The sequence below is a fragment of the Glossina fuscipes genome, unplaced genomic scaffold (assembly GCF_014805625.2).
Source record: "Glossina fuscipes isolate IAEA_lab_2018 unplaced genomic scaffold, Yale_Gfus_2 128, whole genome shotgun sequence".
Classification (NCBI taxonomy): domain Eukaryota; kingdom Metazoa; phylum Arthropoda; class Insecta; order Diptera; family Glossinidae; genus Glossina; species Glossina fuscipes.
In genome coordinates, this window is record NW_023998471.1 from 25,110 (window position 1) to 37,490 (window position 12,381).

A 12,381-nucleotide genomic window follows, 5' to 3' on the forward strand; every position below is an offset into this window, starting at 1 on the left:
TTAATTCCCTCAAAATTTTTATAATCATTGAAATAAATTTTGTCCGGAAAGTGAAATACATCTTTTTAAAAATTGCATTAGTTCGCAAGATAGTCAAACAGGGAGAGAGAGTTTCAACTACGTATATTTGGAACACTCAAGAGAGAGTGGAAGGGAACTATTACGCAATGATAAATTTGACTCTTATAGCCGATGTCGAAGATTTTTATAATTTAATATTTGTCTTAAAAAAGAGAAAACTATTGACTCTTTGGGCGGAAAACTTTGCGACCTTGTAAAATGTCAGCATAGAAACACGCAATCACAGACGCTGTAGTAGTAGGTATAATTATTCAGCGTGAGTGGCGGAAATTAAAATTATGATTACCCAACCTAAAAATTCTACACTTTTCACTTCTACGAATAATGGAACATGTTTACCGGCACGTGGCTTGTTTATTTCTCACTTCCTTGAAATTACGATTAAACAGAAGATCTGATTCAAAGTTTCAAGTTTAAAAGTTGCGGAGATCGCCCAAAAACGCATCCAACTTTATATAGTCAGCTTTTATGGTTTATATCTCCATTTATAGAGTGTTGCTATGTGGATTTTAAGAGTATTAAATTATGCAATGAAAGTCGAATATACGTTTTTTTATACCCTACACCACTCCTGATGCAAGGGTTTATCAGGTTTATGCGGATGTATGTAACACCAAGGAAAACTTGAGATGGATTCATTTTTTATTATCAGAAATTGATCCTAAATCGATGTAAGCTGGTCTGTCTCTCTATCCGTCCTATTTTCTTGTGTTCAAGGTACAGATCGGAACTTCTGAAATGTTTTGATGAAATTTGGTACAGTGACGTGGATGACAACAATGTTGACTTGTTTTCAAAAGTCGTTTTGTGAATAACTGAATTAAGTGAGTGAAGCGGTGAAAGATATTTAAAGGTTACCCGTGTCTTGCTACGGTGTTTTTACATATTATTCTCGCTACCGATGAAAGGGGAATATATGCGTCAACATGTTTGCAACGGCCAGAATTTGCGGCAGAATTTGTGGCAAGGGTTTAACGTGGGTTCCTGCCTGAAAGGCTTAACCCCACGGTGGCCCAAGCCACTTTTAAGCGTACTACGCCCCCTGGCGAGTTAGACAATCCCCACAGAGTAGGGGCCTAAACAGCACCAGAGTCCAGAACAGTTTATTGTGTATGGAACAATAAACCCCACTCTGGTCAATGGCGAGGCCTAGCTGCACTCAATTGTTCCATTTTAGCTAGGAACTCGCCAACCACAACCACCACGAGTACTCCCCGAAGGGCCGCACCCAAGCAGTCAGGACTCACAAATTGATCAACTGACTGCTTCCGCCATAAGGCTTCCACTGTGCTGTTGATCAATTACCACCATTACCCGCAGGCATCCGTGACATGTGTTCAAAAGTAAAAATAGGTAAAAGGGGAAAACTTACTCGTCATATCCCCTTTTCCATTTTTGCATGTATTAATTAATTTACCAGACATCTATCAATCGGCCAAAGGGAAGGCCGTCCGTTTGCAACGGCCAGAAGGAAGCTTCAGAGAACTCAAAAAGTATGTATATTCTTGGCCAGCATCAAATTCTAAATTGATTTGAGCAAGTCCGTCTGTCCGCCTATGTGATGAGTATTGTAAACATTCTTCTGAGCGCAAAAATTGAGCTATCGGCTTCAAATTTGTGCAGAAACATTGGAAGTTTTTGCACGTAGGCTGGTATTGAATCTGTTGAAGGACACGCTTACAGTACTATGTAAAGTGACAACATCTCTGTTTTTCGAAAAGAATAAAAATTGATTTTTTGGTCATAACTCATAAACTGTAGCAGTTGTATGTTTAAAAATCAAAACGCGTATTCTATGAGCGATGCTGTACATGGAAATATGGAAAAATTTGACGACGCCCTCCTAATGTTAACGAGTATTAAAGATCAATTTTTTCCAATACCTTTATAACGCGTAGGAATAAACTCCAAAAGTTTCAAATTTTGAATCAACCTAAGTGTGTCCTTCTGTCCGTCTACCTGTAGTACTGTGTGCTGTATTTGGTGAAGATTTTTCCGCTAGTGAAAATGAAGATATTGCGTACAATTTTTGGACCTAAACCTTTCAAAGGCGATGGCTAGAACGTCCATACGGCCTTGCGGCAAAAACTTTTTTAGTGAAAATAGGGAAAATCAAGCGTGGCCGCTCAACATTTAGTTGGTTAGCAAATGAAAATTCATGAATTTTAAAATAAGAAGAAACGCAATTAGTTTCGAACAATTTCATCATTTTTTTCTTCAAGCGTCTTTACCGCGAATAGTGTTCTCTTTCGCTTATTTTGAAAAATTCCACTTTAAATTGATTGTAACGTGAAAGATTCTCTCCGTTTTTTGAAAATATTGTTCTTTAACAAGTATCGATTGTTTATTTTAACAGCCAATCTTCGCATCGTTATACAAACACGAAAAACGTGCGAGGAAGTTTTACACTTAAGCACGCAGCAATTGAATCATATAGAAATGATAATTCAAAAGAAATGGAAGCCAAGGTTAAAAAAAAAAGCAAAACAAATTTACTTGAATTGTTTGGTATACAAAGGTGACGTTATTTATTTTAGATCTGTTTATCTATTTAAGCATATATTGTGTAGCTGTTGTATATACATTGTATTGGTATATGTATATATATAAGCCGGTATAAAGTAAAGTAATTAACGAAGTATGAAGTGTAAATATCAAGTTGATTATAATTAGAAAAATGCCATCAAAATAATGAAACTCAAGAAATCATAATTTAAAAAAAGTCAGAAGCAAAAGACCATAACGAATCGTCAGAGTATATACACATCTCCGTAGTATTACTTATGATCGTTATGTGTGGGGGTAGAGAATCAGCTATTTGTCAAGAGTTATTGGAATTTACATAAATTGAAAACCACTTATAATATTTGCACACAAAAGTAGTTGATATATTTACTTGCACACATATGCACACGCACATATATAATCGAGATCAATGAAATCGTATAAATGACATATGTTTTCGCTCACTTAAGTGAAATTTGTTCGGACCTTGGCAAAAATAAAAGAGGACTAATCAGTAGTTAGTTGCTCATTAGATCTAAGTAATAGTCTGCTCACTAGTTCACTTAATTGCTCTCTAGTCCACTAGCTCTACGTATTAGAAGCTAGTTTAACTAGTAGCTTAGTCTAGTCGCTACTTTATCTACGCGATCAGTCGAGCCAATAGCTAATTTAATTGCTCGCCAGAATTAGGCAATAATTGGTTTACTTTCTCGCCTGTTCCAGACAATAGCTCGTCTAATTGCTCGCTACGTCGAGGCAACGACTTATTTATCTCTCTGCTTGACAAGGCCAATAGTCAGTTTAATTGAATGCAAGATATAAGGCTAAGTTAATTTCGATGCCACCAAAATTCAAAGCTCCCTTCTAATGCACAGGAAAAGTGATGACGAACCCTTTCTCTTTGGGTGGTGTCAATGTAGAAGAATCGGCAACCTTTGATATTCTCAACGCAGTCAAAAGCTTAGGTTTATTTGACGTACGTAACGATTTAGTTGAACGTACTACAGCCGATGTTCATGTCATTGACGCCGTCTATATTCGGCTAGAATTAAAGTGCAACTCGCATGTGCACGGAAGCCTTCAAACTTTTCTGGGAGACGGTCGATAAATGATATTTGTCCACCAATTAAGCCCTTTAACAAGACTACACGGCTTTCTCAGCGCTTCCATCCACTCGTCCTGAAGGTACCGGCGGACCGCGCAAGAGACTACCGTGGCTTCTCGGCTTTTAATAATTTCAAACAACCTACCAATGTTTCCCACATGATGATGCACGATGTCTTTATTTTTCAAGTTGAATGTTCACAAAAACTATTCCCTTTCTCCTTTCCCGACAACCACAGTGCCTACGCATATGGTTAATCTAGCTATTCGCTAGTTAGTTAGTTATTCGCTAGGCTTAGGCGATAGCGAAGAGGATGAATGCATTGAGAGAACTTTCTTTGCTTTCACTCGTTAAAAAAAGTTGTATTGACCAGCATTGATCAAAATGATAAAGAAATATATATACAACAAATGGAAGTAAAGTATTCATTTCTTTTTTTTCTTGCTGAAACTCAAGAATTTATGGGGATCCTGGCAAAGGGTTTTATAAAAAGAGCAGCAAGAAATGATAATGAAATATTGAGCTGACTGGATAACTCTTCGAAGTGACTACGTTCACGTATATCGTCGAATTTTGCAATATGTCTTTTTACTTAGTCCACGAACTTCTTGACCGATATTTCTTATTTGCGGTGTGCATCTCTGTTGAAGTACATCTATGAAGACGAAGGCCATAAGCAATAAAAATTTTTTCTTGAAATTGCATAAAGAACAAGCAGGTTTTAGCTTCGTTTATAACAATTGATTACCTAATTTCACAAGTCACGTGTGTTTGCGGCTGAGTTCTTTATAAGAATGTAGTGCCAAGCGATTTCAAGAGCTTAAAGATATTTTTTGTAAAATAAAATTTTTATGTCAACCTTGTGTTAGATAATTTTTACAAATTAAAAAAAAAAAAAACATTAAAAACCTATGCTAGCATACATATACAGGATGATGTGCAAGAAACGAACGGTTACAAAGAATTTGCTTTTTAAACGTGAGAAGATACCAAAATTCACCTTTGCATCGTTGAAACATCCATCAAACTTATACATATGTTCTTAGTTAACTAAAGAATGTAAATGTTTTTGCTCCTATCTGTCCATCCATCTACTCCGTCATTCTAAGCGAAACTTTAAATTACCAGGAATTAAAATAAAAAGCTAGTAGTGCGCAAGTTTGAAAAGGTGTGTAACGTATATATAAACACAACTATAAATATTTTGAAATATTATTATGAACAATTTATAATTCATAGAACATAGTAAATGAAAAATATATATTTAGGCACTAGTTGACGAGAGATTCTCTCTGTAGGTCTTCTTTATAAGAAAAGTGAAGTATACAAGCTATTGCCAAAGGCCGCATATAATGTATACACTAATTAGAGAACTATGTCGGGCGTGTATATGCGAAACTGGAATTTGTCCATAGATGGCCCCAATAATTTCCGTACAGGATATAAAGTTGGGTTTTTCGCTAGCTTGAATATTTAGCAGTCAATCGTCGTAATACCAATACATACATAGATATTGCAATGCAAAAATAGTTTTTGCAATAACGAATATGCCAAGTTTTTCCTTTTTTTTTTTTTTAACCATACAAAAGAAAATTTCTTTTTAGGGATGCGAGATGTGTTGGGAAATGGACTTATTTTGAGAATACCAGGTATAAAAATTCACAAGACTGTTTAGGTGCACCGCCTGTGTTTGGTGGAACAAGAAGAGTGGGAGGTCAGCTACTAGCTGTTGAAACTGTGGTGAAGCGATTAATGCTAAACCCGGTCAATAACAACTAATCAATTTGAACTCTTCGCTGTTCAACATATTATCGAAATATCAGAAAAGCTAACACAAGATCTTTTTTTACATGATATGTGTCCATTCGTTCATAAATCATAGATGAATCGCAATAAGTTAAAAGCAATCAACTGGGGAGTGCTAGCCCCACGCGGCTTACCCACCAAACTCGGCTCCTTCTGATCACCGCTTGTTTGCGTAGGTTTGGCGCGCACATTTTTCTAATATGAATCAATCACCCAAGGGATATCTACTAATCGTGTAATACGGTGACGGTCAAAAATGAAGAGATGGGAAATAAGCAAGAAACATGATGGCCACAGCCTTCTTCAGGTGTGCCCAAATGGTAAGCGCTATGCCTTTATCGACTGAGCTGAAACGGTAGCTATAACGACCGTAAAATCTAACGGACTTGCGATTTGAACTACCGAACTCTGACTTGGTAGTCCATCTACAATGGTTAGGCAGGTGGGAAAAATGTATAGCTGGTACTGGGCAATGAATAAATATATTATTTTTGACCTGTATTTTCTATAAAAAGGTTCGGGTTTTACACGTAGATGCCTAGTACAACAGAGACAGTTTGATATAAATAATTCATTATAACCTTTCCTGTGATAACTGAGACAACTTTAGGCGAAAGGATCCACCAGTAAAACTGCTAAGTTCATATTAAAACTACCATATTCTGCCGAAATTTATCTTCTAATTCGGAAGTGTCCGGGGTATACACATTCAAGAAATCTAATCATCAATCTAATATAAAATTCCTCTTGTTATCTGCTAATATTTTATGGCTTTAGGTTGTGCTTAAACTTTAAAAATTGAACTGTTGTGATGACACAATAATAAATCATAAAATAGCAATCTTCTACATACGAATCAATATACGGGTGAATGATTGATTTATTTATGTAAATTGACGTCGCCTGTCAGTACCTATTAAACGCTTATATGAATTGACGCAAAAGCAATACTTTTTAGAAATTAATTTTTGTACGTGAAGGCGACAAATTCTGTAATTCTGAACGATCAAAAGGAAAAATCCTACATTTCGCCATAAAAGGAGTATTTTTGAGATATCAGAGCTCGTATAGATAGAAATTTAAGATATTTTGCTAATTATTCGGTCGTTTGGAACGTTTTAGATACCTTTAGCTCATGCGGAGTTTTTCTTCAACGTTTACTACGCACCCAAAATTCAAGTTTTTTGCCTATTGTGGGCGTACTTGCAGGACCTAATTTGCCTATATTTGCAATGAAATTTCAATTAGTTTCGATAAAAATTTGCCCTGCTGTATGCATGGTTGAGCGAAAACTGTACTCGTGTCTTCACGCTTGATCTGTGGCTAGCAATTTATATTCGATATCATAGGTCTCAGATTTCTCTCTGAATGAACAGAAAGAGAGAGAGAGAGAGAGAGAGAGAGAGAGAAACAGGCAGAGTCAAATAAACGCAGAATATTACCTTGATCAATTGTACACATACACATACTTTATGGAATTTCCAATTCGTTACAAAGGGAACAACAAACCTAGCATATCATTGACGCATAAGAAAGGATGACCTCGTTTATGCTATTAAAAAATGCATAAGAATTAGTTATGAACATTAGACCCGACCTATGGTAACATTTCGTACTTTTTTAAAAGAACTGTTTCTCTTACTATTTAATCATTTGAATTACATGCATATTTTTTTAGGCTGCAGAGAAAATAACACGAGATTTTTACAAAAAGTTTTGCTCCCATTTTGTTCTACGATTATATTGTCGAAATAAAGTGCTTCGTTTGATATTCTTGTTTTTGACTCGTGTACTTCCCATTCCTCTTCAAAGCCAAGTCTAGGGTAGGCTGTGAATATGTTCGTCTTTTCAAGCATCGTTTGTTTGTAGCGGGCATTTTTTCCTGCCAGAGCAAGTTGTTATGCTTCACGAACTATCATAAGTATACTCTCGCTACATATGCCAGCGATGCTTTTCCTTGTATATCTGATTTCCCCGATTTTTGTATTGTAAATTTTTGTATCGGTTTGTCAAGGATTGCTCAATTTTTAGACAATCACTAAATGTGGGATTTTTTACCTAATTCTAAATAATTAAAGATGTTTCCTATTTCTGTCTTTCTGCCTTCGTAATATATAACCCAGGGGTATATATTCGTGAAATTTCCTATTTTTTGTTAATCTTTATCTTCTACAGACATTTAAGGCCTGGACGTTTAACGAGTTATGCTGCTTAATTCTACGGTTTACGACGAGACATGGAGTGCAAAAACGCGTACCTATCGGACCACGAGTGATTTGTTCCTGAATTTCGAATGGAGGAGCGTATCCTCATGTCTTGTACGAACAAAGTCTATCTAAAAGCTTGAATCTTGTTTGGATCAAGCACCCGGTTGCGATGCGACTCTAAATCAAAGCAAGCAAGTTCTTCTCCTGCAATTTATTCAAAGATAGGCTACATTTTTATAAGATGTTTTTAAGAAAAAATTTGTAGCAGAATCATGGTCTGCAAGACCGCTTTCTTAAATCATAGCGGGTAAGTGAGAATGAAAGTGATTTTTAACTTAGCTCAGTTAAAACTTAGGTTTAAAAGGAAACAGCAATGATAACTCAAAGTCAATTTCGTTTATTATAGGAAAGAGATAAAAAATTTTATTACTTTATTGCTTACATTTGCATATATTTACAGGTGACTATGCTAAAAACTAACTTATAAACTGTAGGGAAATTAATGCTAAATAAAAGTAAAAATCAATATAATTTTATTCTTACTTGTCTTTTCTCTGACAATTCGTTCCCAAAAATGAAAATGAATACTTGTAGAATAAACAAAACAAAAATATTAAGTGACAACACGCTTATAAATGAATGGTGATCTATTGCGCTCACTACATTGAAATTCACCATTACCTATCAGAAGTGGTCCCAAGAGAATCCACAATTAATTATTAAAATCAATTAGAAGCCCTCTAAAGACTATTAGCAAGCATTGTCGTCTACCACAACCAACCTCGACCTTCGTGTAACCAATTAGTTATAAAAATAAATTCTTGATTTTAAGTCGATGACCAAATTTTGATAAGCAATTCAAAAATCGAACGCTTGTACTGCTAAATCAGGAGCAGACTTATCGCGTGAACGGTGAGCTTCGGTGCTCTCCATGAAAATAAGAAGTGATTTTTGATATATAAATACAAAATATATAATTAATTAAAGCAAAAATATTTCAAGTGTGACCAGTATCTTCCAACTTGTTATTATTAATGTGCTGTTCGTCAGCAATCTATATCTATTATATACGATATACGATGCTTCATATATGGTGTATATGTCGTATACTATATATGGTATATGATGTATGAGACATTACATATATATATCATATGTATCATTTTTTTTTTTTTCAACGGGCGTAGTGGCATCGCATTGCCAACTAGTGGTCCTACACTGGTATCAAACCAGTCGCGAACCGCTTTCGTATTCCCTCGAGATAGACCCTTCTGGATTCTTGGTCCTTATTATATCACTCCCCTGCTTAAACTAACAGGCCAGCAGTTTGCGTGGCGTAATTTCTACTTCCAGAGATCTGATAAGCCTGTTCCTCACACGTCTGCAAGTCAGATAGACGAATACAGCGTGCCGCGCATCGTCGCTTAAGTCTTGGCCGAGGTCGCCTGCCTTATCTGGTGGTGAAAACGGCCCAAATAACTCGAAAAATTTCCATGACCAGTGAAAAATTGACTTAGGGAAAAATTAAAATGTATCATATGAGATAAATATAAACGATCTACATATAATACTAATATATATATAATAATATATGTACATAATTACATACACACGATATACATATCATGTATATGATACATATGACACACAGATATCACGTGTAATATTCTTGTACACACATGTATATGGTATATATATATCATATATTAAGTTTTATATATGACATTGTTATATTGATACTATATATAGTACTTGATATATGATATCATATATCAATAATTATATATGTTATATGGTCGGTGATATAATTATTATAACTTGCGAAAGATTTTTAACATTTGGTCGACGTTGAGGGAGTAATAAGCAAAAAATTCGATTTAAGCCAATTATGTAAGATAATAGATTTTTTACGAAGTAAAATGCCCATGTTCAGGGTTATGGTTAATTGATCTGAATGATTATGTTTACGGATTGCGGTGTTATTAAGTATTTATCGAATTTTTTTGCCCTATTGTATTTCATTTCACATTTTAATGACTTTTAATATCATTTTCCTTTTGGTTGTGTTTTATGCTAATAGAAATTTTTAATTAAAACCTGTTATGAATAAATTTGTTTGTTTTAAATTAAATGTAGATTTTAATAGTCGACGGTCAAAATCGACCATTTCAAACAAGTAGCTATAGTGATATTATTGTAAATTTTCATCAATGCGAAATATGGTGGCATTAGAAGACCGAAGCCTGGCCATTATGTATCTTTTATTTACTTTCTCCATTTAAATTTCGCTTTATTCCAAAGTCAAGACATCATCACATCATTCACATTCAGTAAAGAAGAAGATTTTAAAATAATTTCGAAATTCTTTACATATGTGAGCGCCTTCAATGCTGAGTATTCCGAATTCGCTTCGTCTTAAATGCTTGTTTTGTTATAGATTACATCTGCGCAATAAAAAAAATTAATGTATTCTGAATCAATGAAGGGCAGCTATATTTTTTTCCATATTTTTTAAAAAGTTTTTAAATAGCTCTAGCATCAAAAAAGTCCAAAAAAAAGGGAAAACAATGAAAAACCAAAAACAAAATTCATTTATTTTAAAATGATAATTAATTATTTACAACAAAGTCGAAAATCATATTGTAGATGCTTATGTATTCAGGCGTGTATACAAATGCCATTGCATAGATTGGGCTCCAAACGTAAAACAAGATTTAAGCCTATGTACAATGCTAAGATGTTGAAAACAAAATTTTTCTATGTCATGCGTAGTCAATAGAGGAGAAAGCTTCACGGTAAAACCTCGATTAATGCGACCCCGCCTAAAGTTTCTCTGTCTAACACTTTGATTAGTTTAGCATTTATCAGTTTACAGTTGCGTCATTGAACGCTGTACTACTTAAAGGTGATGTGGCCAGCGCCAATTTGCCTCACATTGCTGGAATGCTGAAAGGTGCTTCTGTTAACGGGTCACACTTGATTTTCCCTTTTTTAACGAGATTTTTGATTATGCCACTCCGTTTAATTCAATTTGTGTTCATATTATGAAGCTTTATTAAATATTTATCTACTCTCTGTTTCTTTATTCTGCCTCTTTATGGTGCCTCATTTGACGATGCTCTACTTACTTGTATGCTTTGTATTGCTTTGCTTAATGTTGTTCTTTTAATTGTGCGCCGACGTTGCGAACCGTTTCGCCTGGCACTGCGCACTTTAGCGATGTTTGCTTTTCCCACGTTGCCGACGAGTCTCCATCCAGAAACCATCAATAAGACTGCAAGTCTTTCCGTTGCACATTGGATGTCTACGGAGAGAAACTAGTTGGGCAGTACAGTTTGTATGGATTATCTAAAACGAAGAGTGACTGTGCTGCATAAGGCTGATAACCGAAAAGCATTATAATTTCAACTCGTAGTGTACTGCCCGCTCAAAAAGTGTCATAAAAAGCACCCCCACGTAGTTTTCATTCTTTACGGAATGCCGGCCTGTGAATGAAGAGCTGAAGACGAGTGCAGTGATCCTCTCTTTCATCAGGCGATAGCTTTTCCCCATGCCTAATCTCTAGTATTCCAGATCGGTATAGGGCCCTCTAAGTGATCTAGGCTTGTCTTGCATACTGCGTTCGCAGGCTTTTCGCTTGCATTTTAGCCCGTGAAATAGTTCGGGTCCCATATAATAAGATCTACTAGTAGATATTTAAACGTAGAGATATCTATCTATTGCTTCTTAACGCCATCTCTTTAAGTTTGCTTCGTTTACTGGAAATGAGGTCCCACTCAAACCTGCACAGCCCGAGGCTGTTTGACTCACGGCTGTTACATCTGATACCATCGCGCGGAATGCTCTTTAGTTTCCCTGTTACGCTAATATTTTTCCGCCCGGTTAACATTGTTTCACTTGAACTGCATCATTTAAAACTTGTTTATTCAAACCTTCTCCAATTTGTTACTTGTTGTAATTCTCTTTCAACTTTTCATTGATTGTTGAATCATTTTTTTCAAAAAAACTATACCGCGATAAAAAGATTGAAGAGATTTTTTATTGATTAGTATGCTGTGCGGCAAATAGAATGGGCAACGACGTCTTACTGTATTTATGCTTTAGATCAACGTCATTATTAAAACGATAATTAGGCTGTCGGAAGTGATGACGTTTTTCGATAAATTTAAGAAGTTTATAAAAAGCAAAAGAAAAGAAACAGGTTTCACCGGCAAATGATTTTCTATTATTACAAATGTTTGGGTTGTGGGGAAATTTCTCTCATATCTAAAGCGAAGCCTTAAAGTCTACTGTTTCTAGCAATGACGTACGATGATGTACGAGGCTCGGTTCTCGAAAATAATTTGTCGGAAAAGATAAATTTTCTTATAAACAAAATTGGATTAATTGTTCTACTGTCTTCCTACCTTTGCTACATGCTATTTGAGGTACTTGTGTAAAGGCGTGTGTATCTGGAAATGTTCACCAACTACTGACTTTGTTATTTTCAGGGCTACTCTTAGGTGCCACTTGAAGAGGATCGGAGCTTGTAAAGACGGACGCACGTCATTGATGAGCTAGTTAGGTCGGAAGATATGGGGTGTTAAAAAATGTTGTTCCACGGACACTCCACAGATGGTTACATTACACATGCTTTACCGTTAGGAATAAACGAACGGCCGAAGTTACTGACCGTAC